Here is a 6,699-nt window from a genome sequence, read left to right as displayed (position 1 = left end):
TTGTTGATATCAACAATTCATATCCTGGAAATGAATAAAAGTTAAAACGGCTTGCCATAGAAGTATGCTTTTATTCTACAAGATAACAAACATGTTGTAGATGAGGAAGTTACGAACAAAAGGTAAGAGTTGTCTAAAAAAGCGGCAAAGGTGCATTGCTGTGTGAAAAGAATCTCTAATTTGGTGAGTAATGCTAAAGATAGGAACTATTTCGACACTTATGACACGCACTACTTCAGTATCACATGATCCTTCAGAAATCATTCTAATATGCTTATTTGCTGCTCAAGGAACATTTCTTATTATCATCAATGTTGAAAACAATTGTGCTGCTTTTTGTGGAAACTACCATTTAAAGGTTTGGTGTGAGCTAAAGTGTCATGCTTGCACGTAATCATAACGTTAATGTCATAAAACATTTGTTGCCATAAATGCATACTTTCTGACTCTAGATGCCTCTTTCAGCCCTGTCGATGTGCGTATGCGTGTGAGATCATTTTCAGTAGCCTACATTTGCCTGAGGGAATTTGTAGTATATGGCCAGTATGAGGCTTTTTTTCCCTCTGTCAGACAACAGACCATATCTTTATTGAGCATTATGCTACTTGTTGTCTATCACTGCAGTAACACACAGCCCAGATATGATGTGCAGCTGACGTTTTAATGTGCCTCTGAGAGATGGAACGGACGCGTGCGAGAGAGAATTCAGCAGCGTCTCTTTCCATCACTGGAGGCTGTTAAGATGTCAGTGTGCCGTTAAGATGCACTCCAAAAACACCCTGAGAAAAACACTCATCATGCACACACCTTGTGTGCTTCTCTGCCTGGCTTTTATCTCTGTGTAATAATGATGATAGCATAATCATTATAAATCATACTGTCGATATAATAAATGGTGAAATCTCTAAACTGTGAGGCAATAGGTAAAAGGTATGAAATGCTGTGTTATACTGTAAAAATAATGATTGTTAAAATAGATTATAGTCCCTTCAGAACATTAGGGACACGAATTTTTATACAAATTATATTACTAAGGATTTAATTGCAATTATTTACACTTACATTTTACATAATAGCTAGATTTTTTAAATATCACATTTAGGTTAACATTAGGGAATAGTATTGTCTCTGGTTACACTTTATTTTAAAGTCCCCTGTGGTGGAAATCAAGCTTTTAATATTTTTTATATGTCTATCTATGTGGTGTTTTAAACATGCTTTAAGACAAACCATATGCAAATTCATAAGTCAACACCATTGCTGAGAATTTCCTCCTTAAAACTGCAGTGAACCAAAGACAGTCTCAGAAATCGCTGTTTTTTTTGACGTCACAAAGTACCTTGTAACCTATCAGTTGTAACCAATCAGTTACAATCGTCAGCGAGTGGATCTCTGAGCTGCTGTGAGTGAGTGGAGGCGGGGCTAATTTGCATATTCATAAAACCGCAAATATTTAATGAGTCAAGGGTGTGGTTACATTCAAGCTATTTTAAGGGACGGAGAATTTTTTTCAAGGAAAAACATTTAAATGTGTAATTTTGGTGATCAAAGATGAGTTTTAAGAGATAAATGATTGACTACAGGGGGACTTTAAGGTGTCTTGTTACAGTATAATTATACAGTTAAGAATAGTAATTATTTAACTACTTAGGCCTACTATATAATTATTACTTATGTACTTACTGTATAACTAAGGTTAGGGTTTGGTTTAGGATTAGTTGCAAGTAATTATTCCTTATTTAATATTATTACTATTGTGTAAAGTGTAACAGGGGCACTTTAAAATAAAGTGTTACATTTTCTCCTTTTTTTCTTTTCCTAATCAGTTTTTTGTAATTTTTTGGGAATATTGTTTTAATTGTTTATCAATATGAAGTTTTTTTTCCTCCACTGTTAACCCTAAAGCTAAAAAAATTATATTTAATTGGTGTGAGTAGTGCAAACTTAAACAAATTAGTTAAAAAAAATAAACTTTTATGAGTATTAGAACAAAAAAAGTAACTTTTATGAGTATTAGAACAAAAAAATTTACTTTTATGTGTATTAGAGTATGAGTATTATCTTTTCATCATGGTGACGAGTTGAGCTTGAGCATGTGAGAACAGATTAACGTTATATGTTTTATATTTATGTACTTTTTCAGTAATATCCATGTTATTCAAAGCATTTTGTTACCATTTAGCATGTTAGTATTTGCTAAATTACCTAATTAAGTTTCAACTACTAAAAATATTAAAGTAATATTAATATTTAAAGTTAAATGTATGATTTATCTTCCTTAAATATTTCAAGTTAAGAGCAATTAACGAGAACAATAAAAATCTGACAGTTCTGCTTTCTTAAACTTTGAATTTAAACTTAAATTCCATGTGTGAAATTTACTTTGCAAAAGAAAAATTAAAGATCAAAAATCCAGAGAATTATTAGGTATCAGCAACATTCAACTCTAATAATGACAAATAAAAGCTGTTCAAATAAAACAAAGCGTGTCTGAAATGGGAGCCGTGTCACTTAGATTAACAGAGGTCACACTAACTGTAGCTATAGAGCAGCTGGCCTTCAAGACTGTGCTGTAATTTACTTCAAAATACAGTTTATCACAGCATTCTGACAAAAGGCACGGCACACCTTTAATTAAAGGTTTAATATACTTGCATTGAGGAATTGTTTTTCATCTGTTAAAGTAGGTTTAAAGTTAGAAATGGACTTAAAAATCAGAGGATTTAAAGGCATTCAGCTGGTGCTTCAGTAATTATTTTTAAACTCTACTGCGACGTGATTTGACTTAAATTAGGCCAGTGTAAACACCGCGCTTTCAATTAAACCTGGAGATGTTGCAGGTTGCTCGGGTGGCGTGGTTGTACGTGTGTTGCCATGGTAACTGATAGTGTGAAGATTCTGCGTGGGCTTTGTGATGCAAGGCTGTTTCTGAATGTGTAACGGGTACAAACTCTAATGAATCGGTCGGTTATTATTTTGAGGAAATGTAGAGTGATATTTTAAAGTTCTTTTAAGTCCACTTTTAGCTTTATGATCGTATCATGCTAAATTCACCCTTTAGATACAGTACAGCATGGCTTTGAAAAGTCTTTTTGTATAAGAAATAATGTCATCTAGTTATATTATTCCATTTTTATTAGTGTTAAGTGGATTTCATCTGCCAAAAGATCTATTCCCTGGCATGTAAGGTTAGTATTTGGTCTCTATGAGTGTTGTGCAGTTTTTCTTTTAAAGAAATTAATATTTTATTCAGCAAGGATGCATTAAATTTATTAAAAGTTACATTTATAATGTTACAAAAGATTTGTATTTCAAATAAAGGTTGAACTTTTTATGCATTAAATAATTCCGATTTTTTAATCGCCGTTTCAATCAAAATATTGCGCAGCACAACTGTTTTCAACTGATGATAATAATAAGAAATGTTTGTTGAGCAGCAAATCAGCATATTAGAATGATTACTGAAGGATCATGTGACACTGAAGACTGGAGTTATGATGCTGAAAATTCAGTTTTGCATCACAGGAATAAATTACATTTTAAAATACATTCAAATAAAAAAACTGTTCTTTCAAATTGTAATAATATTTTACAATATTACTGTTTTTACTGTATTTTTGATTCAATAAATGCAGCCTTGGTGAGCAGAAGTGACTTCTTCCAAAAAACATTTTACATACAAAAATTGAATAGAATTTTTTTTTTAATGCAGTGTACACTAGATGAACAGGTTTCAAGTTGGTGCTGTAATTTTAAGCTTGTATTTTATCTGTATTATACTTTTAGCATCTAGAAACAACTATTCATTTTAAAAAATGGGTTAGGGTTAGAACAAAAATTAAATGCAATTTTGTTTTTTATTTAAATTAAAAATATACAACAGTTAATTTATCGGTCATCATATATATATTTTTTTTAAATGGTCAGTGTAGATGTGTATCGAGTAATATTTAGTATAAATTTGAATGGAAAATTGTTGGGGGGAAGCAACTAAGTAACTATATTGTGGAAGAAACTGTTTATCATAGTATATTTGTAAGGGCTGTTGGACAGAACTCATATTCATCTTGTGAATAAAGAGAACAACAGGGGTCAACACACAAACAAACAGACAAAGATTGACACAGTCAATCACACACATGACACTGTCACACTAATTATGACTTCTCTCACTTGTGCTTCACTTACAAAGTACTGCCATAAGGGCTAGTCGTTTACTTTGAGAAATTGTGCAATATAAATATACATTGCTGACACCTTTGAACAAACTCTCTCGTCGTCTCCGCCACTGGCACTCCTTTGATTTCTCTCTCTTTGTCTCTCTCTTTGTTGTTCTGACAGCTTGATTTCGTGGTCTCTCGGTGGGCAGCTCAGGGCAACATGATGGGCTTCTTAATCTGAGCTTTTCATGGTGTCTGTCAGGGCCAGAGGAGGAGGAAGAGCGTGTGTGTGTGTGTAAGTAGCTTTTGGAAACGGCTGTCTGACCCGACCGTGGGGAGCAGCTCCTATTAGACAGAATCTTATCAAGCGTATCTCCGATCTGCTGACAGCGTCACACACACACACACACACACACACACACACACACACACACACACACACACACACACACACACACACACACACACACACACACACACACACACGTGCTGACATGTTCTGATAAAACTGGCATTTCCTCTTCTTCTTTTTTTCTTTTTTTGGCCCCCACTTCATCTCTGCATTCTTGCTCTTGTTTTATAATCTACATTTTTTTATGCTTCATTCTTATTGAGCTTTACTGAAAGCATCATGCATGTCGACGACGTTAGCGCAGACTGATGTCATATACTAAATCTTTATTATAAAGTGAGAACCCTGAATATATATTCCCTTATGGACATATTCATAAAGCGTTATCCACCTTGTTTTTAACATAAGAGTAGGTTCCGGCCATTTGTACATTGAATGTGTCTGGCTTCCGGTGTCATCTTGAAAAACAGCTGCTTGATATTGCAAACTGGTATTTCTTATCATATTATTTTAATGTATTGTTGTTGTAATTATAAACACACTGGTTTGTAGTGCAAATAGTTTATGTTTACTGTTATTATTCTATTTATTTCACATAGGAGTCCTCAACAAGTCCTGCACATTCACAGAAAATAACTTATTTCTGTGTTGCAAAACAAGGTGGATAGTGCAGCTTGTTATAATGCACTACTATATAATATAATGATGTATGCATTATTATAATCATAAGACATATAGTCATCTTTATTTATATAGCGCTTTATACAAGATTGTTTCAAAGCTGCTTTATAGTGATAACAGGGAAATGAAGCATACCGGCTGTTGTTCAGCTGAAGTCATTTCAGTGTTGATTCATCCATTATTAAATTAGTTAATTTCATCTATAAAGCAGTTCTGGGAAAAATTATGTCATCGTCCAGCTCAGTTCATTTCAACAGCGTAAGTACAGTCAGATCAACAATATTGTCGTGAAATGTGTAATATAGCATGTGAAATGTGTTTTTTGATACTGTTTTTATACTTATACTTTAATATAGCAAACAAAACGAATATAACCCAAGGTGATTTTGATTAGACACATTTCACTTTAATGACAGTGCAGCATGAACTTTCTATAAAATATCTACTTTTGTGTTGCACCAACCCGATCTCAAGGCAATTCATATGAATTTTACGAGATGGCTAATTCGTACGAATTCAATCGACCTCACTCGTACGAACCTGTACAATTTTTGCTAAATCGTGCAGATTTTACGAGCTGCCCAATTCAACTATCCCTTTAAGAGAAAAGAACAAATATTTAATTTTATGAATACCACAGAACACTACTATTTAAAGTAAAAAAACATTGTTCATTTCAGTCTTGAATATGGCATTCAGTGGTTTACAAGCAGTAGTTGTCCCACAGCATATTCAGCTGGACTGGAGTGACTGGAGTTCAATGCGTCTGTTACCAGAGGCCTGGGGGGATTTCAGCTGGTGAAATACACTAAGTGCTCCGTGACAGCAGATATTGTAACAAAAGAAAACAAGAAACAATAAAAACACAAAGGAAAGCAGCTCTCTTGATTAATTGTGTGGTTAAAAGTGCCACAAGCGTTTACAAATGCATCTGTTGTGTTCTAACAAAGACAATTACCAGCGGGTGAAGGGCCGGGAGGGACGAGACATGTGAGCTATTGTTCACTCATTTATGCTTGATGTTCAGGACTGTTTGTCAGGGTAAAATATTACTGCTTGGAGGAAAGAATCACATTCCGTTTGGCTTCAAGGTTCACATTTTGGTGTTTTAAAAGAACTTGAATGTGAAACTCTTTTTTTTTATTGTAATGGTCTAAATTGAGTGTGTTCACCTGATTGTTTTAAATTGCACATATGTGAGGCTGTTTTGACACATTTTATGCTAAAAGAATATCCATCATCTGTCGAAGTAAATCGGCATCTGTATTTAAAATGACCTAATATTATGACAAATGGATTATTAATTAGGGGTTTCCAGAATCTTTTTTAAATATAGACACAACAACAAAATTGCTTCACTCAAATAATTAATTATACGTTTAATTTAGTTCATAAATGAATAACCGCATGCAGATATTTTTGACATTTTCAAATAGTGCTATATTTCTAAGACATTATTTGCTTTGTTGTGTCCATTTGTTTTTTCATGAAATGTCCTTTTTGTCT

Source organism: Siphateles boraxobius, unplaced genomic scaffold (genome assembly GCF_051911475.1).
Source record: "Siphateles boraxobius isolate OS27281-9 unplaced genomic scaffold, OSU_SipBor_1 11, whole genome shotgun sequence".
In the NCBI taxonomy this organism is placed as follows: Eukaryota; Metazoa; Chordata; class Actinopteri; order Cypriniformes; family Leuciscidae; genus Siphateles; species Siphateles boraxobius.
Note: the sequence above shows the minus strand (reverse complement) of the source record.